A 12072-nucleotide genomic window follows, 5' to 3' on the forward strand; every position below is an offset into this window, starting at 1 on the left:
AATTTACTTATCTGCCTGGGCTTCTAAGACCCACTCGAGGGGGTGCCCTGGTGGGGTGTCTCCAGTGATTCGAGAGGGCGCCTGCGGCCTACGTAAACAAAGCAAACCCCGTGCTGGGATTTTATTGGTTTCCAGCGTAAACCAAGGAATTATCAGCCCCTGTCTCTCTCTCTCTTTCTCTCTCTCTTGCTGACACCGACGTCGTTCATCCTGAGGATACCCTGGGTCCATATCGAGGCAGGTGCCCGATATGAAATCATTCTACCTTTGAAGTCACTATCTCTCTACTCCATATGGTCTCCACTTCCAGGGGTTTGTAATTCATATTTCATCACATTTACTGAGTTCTTCAGCACCAGAATTTCTGTTTACTTATATTTAAGAGCTTTCATCATTTTGGAAACTGTTCTTTATGTTCATTATTTTTATTCCTGATCTAACTGAAGTGTCTTCGTGAGTTTTCTTGTAGCATATTAGAACAGTTATTTTAGGATGAGTGGTTATGCAGCAACAAGTAGTTGAATAAAATAAAAAATGGTATAGAGCTGAGATCAACTTTAATAACCTCATTCCAATAATTTATTCTGATCTTTAAAGATAGCATTCACTACTCTGTTTTTTAATTGTATTACAGATAATTATATTAAAGTTATTCCATTGCAGTTTCTTCCCAGGTAAGCAGGATATGGGCGAACATGTTAGCACAAATTGTGACCTGAACCACATGACTGGATAGGCGGTCAAGCTCTCTCATGAGTCATATTTGATCATGAGGTATATATGCATACTATACATATAGAAAGATTTGACCCTTGAATAATGCAGTGTTTGGAGCAATGGCACCTTGTGCAACTGAAAATCTGCCTGCAACATTGTAATCAACCATCCTTATCCATAGCTCCACACCCTCTGATTCAGTCAACCCTTTTATAAAATTATATAAATTGCCTTGGATTTCACTTGCACACTTTTTTATATGAGTAACACTTACTCCTTGGAAGGAAAGTTATGACCAACCTTGATAATATATTAAAAAGCAGAGACATTACTTTGCCAACAAAGGTCCGTCTAGTCAAGGCTATGGCCTTTCCCATGGTCATGTATGGATGTGAGAGTTGGACTGTGAAGAAAGCTGATCGCCGAAGAATGGATGCTTTTGAACTGTGGTGCTGGAGAAGACTCTTGAGAGTCCCTTGGACTGCAAGGAGATCCAACCAGTCCATTCTAAGGGAGATCGATCCTGGGTGTTCATTGGAAGGACTGATGCTAAAGCTGAAACTGCAATACTTTGGCCACCTCATGCGACGAGTTGACTCACTGGAAAAGACTCTGATGCTGGGAAAGGTTGGGGGCGGGAGGAGAAGGGGACGACCGAGAATGAGATGGCTGGATGGCATCACCGACTCTGTGGACATGAGTTTGAGTGAACTCCGGGAGTTGGTGATGGATAGGGAGGCCTGGCGTGCTGTGATTCATGGAGTCGCGGAGAGTCGGACACGACTGAGCAACTGAACTGAACTGAACTGAATATATCTCATGACAACTTTTTCCAGAAAGAAAGGCAAAAATTAATTGGGGTGACATTTGTCATTTAAGAAAGTACTATTCCTCATGTCACTCCATAAAAAATAGAAATGTCCAAATATTTCATATTCAAAGTTTGGAAAATTTTGAAGTAGAAAAAAGCACAACTTTAAAAAAGCACCTAAATGATAGAATGAAAAGAAAGTTTAATAAAGTGAGCAACTGAGATTGTACAGAAAAGTTGAATTTTTATAAAAATGGATATCCAAGGAATTAAGTAGAAGGAAAATATTTTATTACACACTAAGAAAAGTGTCACAATTACTGATTTTCAGGCTTTGAGCAATGTAATCAAGGGCACTTCATCTGCCCCAGGACAGCTGGCCTTTTTATACTTATTATTTCACAGACTCTCTTCAGAGCTCTCTTTATGTCTGTGTTCCTCAGACTGTAGATGAAGGGGTTCAACATGGGTGTGACCACAGTGTACATCACAGAGGCTGCTGCACTTGAATGTGAGCTGTGTGTAGCAGCAGAGCTAAGGTACACTCCTAGGCTCGTACAATAAAATAATAAGACGACTGAGAGATGAGATGCACAGGTGGAAAATGCTTTAAACTTTCCCTGAGGTGATGAGATTCTTCGTATGGCAGAGACTATCTTAGAGTAAGAGTAAAGGATACCAGCAAACGGCCCACCAGCTAGTAATACTGATGCCAAATACATCACCGTGTCATTAAGAAAGGTGTTAGAACAGGCAAGCTGGAATATCTGATTGAGCTCACAAAAAAAGTGGGGAATTTCCACCTCTGTACAGAAGGTCAGTTGCAAAACCATTAAACTTTGTGACAAGGAATACATAGCACTCATCATCCAGGACACCAATACCAGCGCTCCACAGAGTCGAGAGTTCATGATGACTGTGTAGTGCAAGGGGTGGCAGATGGCAACAAAGCGGTCATAGGCCATCACTGTCAAGAGGAAGTCATCTAATCCTGCAAAAAATATGTAAAAATACACCTGGACGATGCAGCCTTCATAGGTGATGACTTTGCTCTGGGTCTGGATATTCCGCAGCATCTTTGGGACGGTGGTGGAGGTGAAGCAGATGTCTACAAAGGACAGGTTGGAGAGGAAGAAGTACATAGGGGTGTGAAGGTGGGAGTCAGAGATGGTGACCAGGACGATGAGCAGGTTTCCAAATACAGTGATCAGGTACATGGAGAGGAAAAGCCCAAAGATGAGGGGCTGCAATTCTGGATCCTCTGAGAATCCCAGAAGAAAAAGTTCAGAAAATTGTGTATTGTTACCTGGTTTCATGTGGTGGAGGTGACTACCAGGAAAAATGAAAACATCATGACTAATTTTCACACAAATTGGCATAACTCACAAAGTGTAATTTCTATTTTGCTCTCAATAAATTATTTTTAATATCTTGTGTTTAGAAAAGTTCTATCTCATCACTACTTGGGCATTTTGACCCATTCTCAGCATATTCCCAAGGAAATCATGCATTCTGCAGCTGTAATGAGAAATACTTTCATACATTTGAAGAATACATATTGAGTGTCAACCATGTTCAAAGCACATATTGTTTAGTCGCTAAGCCGGATCTAGCACTTTTGAGAACCCCCAGACTGTATGTAGTCTGCCAGGCTCCTCTGCCCATGGGATTTCCCAGGCAAGAATACTGGAATGGGTTGCCATTTCCTTCTCCAGGTGATCTTCTCAAGCTAGGGATTGAACCCGCCTCTCCTGCATTGCTAGGCAGATTCTCTACCACTGAGCCACATGGCAAGTCCCTCCAAACAAATACAGGTAACAGATATATGGTGCTGGAAAATGGAACCTTTCACAATCCAGTGATGGTGAAAAATGGATGATGTGCAAATGTAATATGTCAAGCAATAACAGTTGTTATGAAGAAACAAAACTAGATATAAAAGAGAGTAGTAGGAGATATTTTCCTGTACTGAGTGTTCAGGTAAGGCCAGCAAACAAGGTGATAATTGAACAGATAGTTCAAGAAAGGGAGAGAAGAATCTAGTAAGATATCAAAAGAAATACGTGCCTGGCGAGGGAATGGCCTCTACAAAAGACCTGAGGAAAATGCTTGTTCCTTGCATTTTATGAATTTAGTTGCGAAAGCATCCTGTGAATTAACACATTTCCCAATCTTAGGACCTTCTGCTGAGTTCTGGGCTCTGTGATAAGGCACCTTAATAGATGAGTCCAAGCACCTCTGCTTTAAGAACTGCTCTCAAGGCACAAGCACACACACACACACACAGACGCTCATGCCATGTCCTCCTGGGCTATGTTCCTACCACACATTTCTCACCAAGAACCTCCTTCCTCACACCATATACCATTATAACTCAAGCTGATCATGTTTCTCCTACAGAATGTATGTTACCCAGAAATTCTAGTTCATAGACTGCCCATGGACCAATAAACGTGGGTTCATTTTTATGATCACTTATAGCTTTGTATTTAGAGAAATAGAAAAAGTATGTGTGTGTGTGAAAGAGAGGCAGAGGGAGAGGAGACAGAAATGAAATAGACATTAGAGGGTAAAAGATTTAATAAGCACTAATGGTCCCTGGACTATGTGATGAATTAAAGTTTTCTTTGTTTAGCAACACTCCTATTCCAGTTATCTCTACTTGATGCCAAGGAAAAATAACCTTCAAAAAGAAAAATACATGTTTTCCTTAACAGAAGCAGTTATACTTTTATAATGAAAGAAACCTGAAATATGTGACTACCCCAAAATAAAATTGGGCAAAGTAAATAAACCAACAAAAGTGAATATCCAAAGGAAAATAGCAAAAGCTAAACATATTTTATATAAAGCAATAGAAGATATTTTTCCAAAATCTTCTCCATTTATTTGACCAATATTTTACTGTTCTGTAGGGAATGAGGCAAGCTCTTTCCCAGTTTTCTTACAGGGCATCAGGTGTTTGTTATTCTTGGAATTTACGCACTATCAAATTTTAAAAATAAATCTGATGAGCATACCCCAATGCTGTTTTGATCTTTGTTCAACAAGCAAAAGGCTTTTCATACTCTGTAAATCCTACAGACACCATGCCAATCCATCCTTTTGTCCTGAATAAATTTTTTATAGGATTCATGCCTGAAGACGTTATATTATAATAGATGTTCATTGTACTATTGCTTCACCATGACAATGCAAAATCCTAATCATCAGAGACTTCAACTGCTATGGTCATATTGCACTTTCAGAAAGATATGTGAATATATGTGCACTTCTATAGAAACAGGGGCATTGCAGGGGGTGCTAGTGGTAAAGAAACTGCCTGCCAGCCAATTCAGGAGGCATAAGAGATGCAGGTTCAATTCCTGGATCAGAAAGATCCCCTGGAGGAGGGAATGCAACCCACTCCAGTATTCTTGCCTGGAGAATCTCATGGACAGAGGAGCCTGGTAGGCTAGGTCCATACTGTCTCAGAGTCAGATACGAATGAAGCCACTTTGCATGCAGGAAGGCAAACAGAAACCTATTTACAATAATATAAAGTGATTAGCCTCCAATTAAAATAAATTTTAAACATAAAAATAAAATATGAAACCATATAAAAAATTTAAAAAATGAAATGCAAAAAAAATAAATGAATATATGTGAAATCACAAAATAAAAGGAATTGCAGGAAAAATAATTGAATAAATTAGTTCCAAAGCAATTGTATTTTTAAAACATTTTCACACACTATTTAAACAATATTAAAATAGTAATGATTTATTGATATCCGATTGGATGAATAAATAAATTGAGAAACGTGTAAACATGAATATAATACATATAACAGATTTTGTTGAATACATATAAGATTGTACTTCAATTTGGGAAGATTAGATTACAGAATAAATCAGAGGGATTATCTATCCTATATAAAAACCATTGCTTGTTGGTGAATACCTATAAAACTACACACTAAATTCCACAAGTGTTCAGAACTGTCTTAAAGCAAGAAATCCAGCATAAGATAGATATATTTGACTAAGTAAAATGGAAAGGTATTTTTATGGCATAAAGTCCCCAAAAGGTCAACTGAGAAACAGCAATTCTTAAAAATCATTTCAAAAGCTGATAGTGGTAAAATAGAGGTTTGTATCATCTGGGCATACAATAATAAAATCGATATATCAAAGTGACAATTCAAGGTATTATTTTTTATCAAACTCAGTAACAGTTAAGAAAAGAACACTTTTTCACAACCATCCATCTGGGGAAATACTTCCAGAGTTGTCACAGTTTATAGCGGTACTTTAAAACAGGAAGCAAAGGTGCACTGTCTGTAATTTCAGAGAGAAATTTAAAATGTTACACTGTGGGGAAAGCCATCTGAACAACGGCAGAGATATTAAAAACACAGAAGTTCTTTAACTGGGGGCTTCTCAGTCTCAGCACTGTTGACATGCTCGGGACAGGTTGTTCTCTGTGGTGGGGTCTGTCCTGTGCCTTGCAGGATTCCTAGAGCACCCCTGACTTCCACCCACTGTTCCTAGAGGAACAGACATTATTTCTACAAGTATTGTTCAGTGTTTCCAGGGAAACAAAGTTGCTCTTGCTTAGAAACACAGTTTAAATTTAACAATCTCAAATATTTTTGTAGGAATGATATAATACCAACTTGAAGAGAAAGATTAGGAAAGACAGTCTGCAGTGTGAGTAGCACAGCCCCTTATGAAATACTAAACAGCTATTGAAATAATGAACCCATATTACATTGAATAACAGTTGATTGGAAGAAAATCTCTGGGGCATTATTGACCAGTAGGGAAAAGGGGACACAAGTAGAAAAAAAAAAAAAAAAAAAGGACTGCACTGAATCAAGAATATCTGTGATGTGCATAGGATTCTATTCATACATTTGTAGAAAAGTGTAGGAATAGGTGTTTGTACCTAATATAGAAAGAAAAGTTTAAAAGAAACCAAGCATATGTGGGACAATGTTACTGATAATAAAACTAGGTTAAGTGGTAGTGGTTTCAAAATAACTGAATGTAACAAGATTGAATGAATATCTATAACTAAGTTTCATAAAGACATGAACAGCAATAATTTAATGATACCAATGCTGGCCACTAATTCAATGTTAAATTCCCAAAGACTTGGAAATAAAATAAGAGAAGATATTTTAAATGCAAGGAGGAAGTAGTATTCAAGTTCAGTTTCTTTTTTTAAATAAAGATACATGGATTCAAATACGTTCGTGAAAGACAAAGGTGACATTTCATCAAATGGTTGAATAATGATTTCTACATGATGTCTGAAGGTAATATAACTTTTAGAAATACATTTAACCACAAAAGATTAAAAGGAGCAATAAGGAAGAAGAGAGTAAAAGTTAGAAATATGTTTAATAGGTGTGTGTGTGTGTATGTTTGTGTGTTAAGTTGCTACAGGCATGTCCAACTCTTTGCAACTCTATGGACCACAGTCCACCAGGCTCAGCTGTTCATGGGATTCTCCAGGCATGAATACTGGAGTGGGTTGCCATGCCCTCCTTCAGGGTATCTTCCAGACCTAGGGATCCAGCTATTTCTCTTATGTCTCCTGTATTGGCAGGTGGGTTCTTTACCACTAGCGTCACCTGCTGCTGCTGCTGCTGAGTCACTTCAGTCGTGTCCGACTCTGTGTGACCCCACAGACAGAAGCCCACCAGGGTCCCCTGTCCCTGGGATTCTCCAGGCAAGAACACTAAGAAGCCCATAATAAGTGATTAATTGGCACTGAAAAATATGCAGGAAAACAATCACTGTCATGATTTTAAAGCAAGTATTGTCAAGTGAAGAATATTAGAGCTCAATTCTTTCAATAAAAAATGTAAAAAGCAATGGAGAGAACACCATATGACTGACTGACCACATAAATTTTATAAATTACCAAACATTCTCACAGATACTTCTATATATACATAAAATAACTAAATGGCAAGCATTTTCTGGAAAGAAAATAAAGCCTCCAATTCATTTTGAAGAATGTGAGCAAAGACTGGAATAAAAACACTCCAATTGCAGCATACAAAGGGTTCTTGCAGACAATTTTTGATCAACAGAGTGAATGTGTAACACAGAGATAAATGTATATGTGTGTATGTGTGTGTTTGTTTGTGCTCAGTCGTTTCCAACTCTCTCTACATAAGCATGTATATAAAACTTTTCAGCAGAGGTCTTTCTTGATTGCCCAGTGAGTAAAGAATCTGCCTGCAATGCAGGTGACATAGAAGCTGTGTATTTGATCCCTGGATGGCAACAATCCCATGGAGGAGGAAATGGGAACCTATTCCAGTATTCTTGCCTGGAGAATCCCATGGACAGAGGAGATGGCAGGTTAAAGTCCATGGGGTTACAAAGAGTCAGACAAGACTGAGTGACTGAACATTACAACAGAGAGAAGGTACTATCTGTCAAGAATTTTTTTAACTTATTTATTTTTAATTGGAGGATGATTATGTTACAATATTTTAATGGTTTCTGCGTTACATTAACATGAATCAGCAATCGCATATATAGGTTTGCAGGGATATTTTTTCATGAAGTCCTTGGTTCAGATCTTACTCATTAATATGGAAACAGTCAAATATGACCCATCTTAAAAAAATCCTTACTTCACTGTACATCTGTCCACATCTAATAGCTTATTTCTCTACTCTTGTTACTTCGTATTGTCATTAGGCTTATGTTCAAATTTTACTGGAAACACTTTATGCATCTCACTCTCTCTTCTACTTGGACTTCCATTTTTATCATTTAATTGGCAACACTGAGCCTTACCTTACTGAGGTCACTGTTTGCTTTTCTGTTGCGTGCCTGCTCAGTCGTTCAGTTGTGTCCGACTCCATGTGAGCCTGTGGACTGTAGCACACCAGGCTCCTCTGTCCATGGGATTCTCCAGGCAGAATCCTGAAGTGGGTTGCCATTCCCTCCTCCAGGGAATCTTCCTAACCCAGGGATTGAATCCATGTGTCTTATGTCTCCTGCATTGCAAGCAGTTTCTTGCCTGCTAAGGCCATCTGCAAAGCCCTTGCTCCTCTTTTACTCCTAAGTAAATGCGACTGAACCGAACTGAACTGAACTGAAATACATTTATTTATGAATTAGGGTTTGCTGGGTGGTGCTAGTGATAGAGAATCTGCTGCCAATGCAGGAGATGCAAGAGACTCAGGTTCAGTCTCTGGGTTTGGAAGATCCCATGAAGGGGGAAATGGCAACCCACTCCAGTATTCTTGCCTGAAAAATTCCATAGACAGAGGAGCCTAGCAGGCTACAGTCCATGGGGTTGCAAAGAGTTGAACAAGCATGAGTGAACAAGCATGCACACACAATAATCAGGATAGCAAACTACCACACTAATCTCTGATATCTGAGTTAGGCTGGACTCAATCACAGGTGACCTCAGATAAATGTTCAAGATTTGCATTGTATTTATCTCCACAGTGTCTACTGGGCTCTCAGACTCACCTAGATGGGAACTGAAAGAAAGGTCTTTGTGTAGAAGTTCAAAAGCGTTGATAATAGAGACTGATGCTCTGTCCCCACCGGAGGGAGTAAAGGACTGTCCCCACTAGAGGGAGTAAAGGACTGATTTCCCAGCCAAAGTCAGGTTTTCAAAGGAAACATGTCCTGTGGTGTCCAAGATTTCTCAGGCTGAGGGGCCAACAGCAGAGGAAATTTTATAGTTCACCTGGCTTCTCATTAGGCATCTTCCTGCTGTAACACCCATACTCTGTACTTGATTTCCCTGGGGTACAAGGGTCTGGACAGAAAGGAAAATTTTCCAGTTCATTCTTTGTTCCTAAGAGACCAGTTTACAAGGCAGGTGAATTTTGTTCTTATTACTCCTTCTCCTTAATTCTCCTGTGACCAGAGGTCTAAACCATCCCAGCAACTTATCCCAGTCCCAGTTAAAATTTCCTCAAAATCTAAGGTTAAGAATTATCACTTAATTTAGTCCCTCAGATCTTTCAAGTTTTCACTAGTGGTAAACACATAACTCCTGATAGTTCTAAAAAATATTTTTTGAGTATGACAACTGTGTCTGCTCATATAAAACCTTAGGCACTACAGTCCTTGGGGCCCTGATATTTTTGCCAACACAATTAGGATTTTTATGCTTATATCAGAAGTTAAGAGCTGTCCTTTAGTACTTCGTTATGCTTTTAATTATGAGATAAATTTAGATATTTTTATAACCTAACAGCACATTGTATGGACTGTCTGCTTTAATTTCTATAGAAGTTCATGCTGTGGCATAGTCTTCTTATATGTTTTGACTTCATTCTGCATTATAGAAATGAGACACAGAGGGGTTTAATGTTCTGCTCCAGGGTATGACCAAGAAAGGGCTGGAGTCTCGAAGGGGGGAGGTCTTGATTGTCAGAATGCTTTTAGTTCATAAATGCCATGGCATTGATTTGCAGTCAGAGATGACTTTGCAGCAGGTGATATTTTTCAGGGTCTAAAGGGATCCTACACATGTAATGCATGGGACAGTATCCAATGTTTATCATTATACTGCCTCAAATGCCATCAGTGAAAAGGTATAAAATCTATTCTAGTCCAGCATTTTTCTAAATGGCCATTACCAAGAACTATAGTTTAAAGGAAAACTATGATTCAGCAGGTCTGATTCAAGGTACCAGGGACTCTGCATTTCTAACAGTGCCCTACATGTTCTTAACACTGCATATCCTTCTCTAGGTAGCAAGGAAATGTTTCTGATATTTAGTTATGCAAATTTAGATATTGTTATACACTTAGTGCCTCAGATATTAAAGATTCTGCCTTTAATGTGTGAGACCTGGGTTTGATCCCTGGGTTGGGAAGATCCCATGGAAGGAGGCATGGCAACGCACTCCAGTATACAATTGCCTGGAGAATCTCCATGGACAGAGGAGCCTGACAGACCACAGTCCATGGGATAACAAAGAGTCAGACATGACTGAGCAGCTAAGCACAGCACAGCACACACACTGTAACCAAACTTAGCTCATTATAGGGACTGCCCACTTTCATTTTTATACTAGTTCATTCTGTAATGTAGTCTTCTTATGTACTTCCTTCTCCATTACAGACATGAGACACAGCGGGGGTTAATGTCCTGTTCAAAAGTATAAACCAAGAAAGTCTTGATTGGGAGTCTCGATTATCCAAACACTTTTAGTTCACAAGTTCTGTGGCAGTGATTCTCAATCAGAGATGACTTTGCAGCTGGTCATGTTTTTCAGTGTCTAAAGAGATCCTGCACATGCAATGCATAGGACAGCATCCAATACAAATAATTACACTGCCACAAATACCATCAGTGAAAAGGAATAAAACTTTTTCTAGTCTAGCACTTTCCTAAGTTGACTATTCTTAAAAATTACCAAGGACTATAATTCAAATGCAAATTATGATTCAGCAGGTCTGATTCAAGTACCAGGCATTCTGTATTTCTGACAATGTCTTACATGTTCTTGATGCTGCAGATCCTTGTCTGGGTAGCAAGAAAATGATTCTGCTAGACTCAGATATAAACAGTTTTAGGTCTTCATCAAGAGTCTTCCATGTATGTAATTTTGAACATTTCACTCACTTTTGCAAGCAGTGGTAAATTCTGTTTGTTTTTTTAGTGGGAGAAGTCAAGGGTGGGATGGTTTGAGAGAATAGTATTGAAATATGTACATTACCATCTGTAAAACAGATGACCAGTGCAAGACCAACTCATGAAGCAGGGCCCCCAAAGCCAGGGATCTGGGACAACCCAGAGGGATCATGTGGGGAGGGAGGTGGGAGGGGGTTCAGGAAGGGGGGGACACATGTATACCTGTGGCCGATCATGTTGATATATGGCAAAATAAAAAAGTCATATGGTAATTATCTTCCAGTTAATCTTTTTAAAAAGAACTTTTGAGTGTCATCAAATGATATATCTGAGAAAAGACACTTTAAAAGGCAGAATACGATACTCAAAAGTTAACCACACCCCATTCTCAAGACCGTTTGAATATCATATCTAGGTAGCAAGGCAGATACTCGAGTGGGCAGCCTGTCCCTTCTCCAGGGGATCTTCCCAACCCAGGAATTGAACCTGGTCTCCTTCATTGCAAGCAGATTCTTTACCAGCTGAGCTACTAGGGAAGCCCGAGATTATATTGGCAAATGGAATAAAGTGGATAATCATTTATCTTGATATCATATTAGCATGGATATTCAGCTTGGAATAATGTAATCACATTGATCCTCTAAATGTGGAAGAGACAGGAAGAAGAATTAGAGTCAGACAGATATTTTCAGTGCTCTGCACATGGGTTTGAAGATGGAGGAAAGACCATGAATCAAGGAATGCTGGTGGCCACTATAAGTAACACAGCAAAGGTAACACATTGTCCTCTGGAGTGTTCAGGAGGATCACGGTCCTGCAGACATCATCACATTAGCTCAGTGAGACTTCAGACTTCTGAAGAGTTTTAAGATACATAGGTGTTTGAAGCCACTAGCATGGTAATTTGTTACAGAACTTTAAGACAGGTA

General features: G+C 39.1%; 1 pseudogene; it reads right to left on the minus strand.

The window, feature by feature from the left end:
- Positions 1-1886: 1886 nt before the first annotated feature.
- Positions 1887-2844, minus strand: LOC129558447 (olfactory receptor 7A17-like; annotated as a pseudogene).
- Positions 2845-12072: the final 9228 nt, after the last annotated feature.

This window comes from Moschus berezovskii, chromosome 8 (genome assembly GCF_049115385.1).
Source record: "Moschus berezovskii isolate FMDL1 chromosome 8, NW_MosBer_1.0, whole genome shotgun sequence".
Taxonomy (NCBI): domain Eukaryota; kingdom Metazoa; phylum Chordata; class Mammalia; order Artiodactyla; family Moschidae; genus Moschus; species Moschus berezovskii.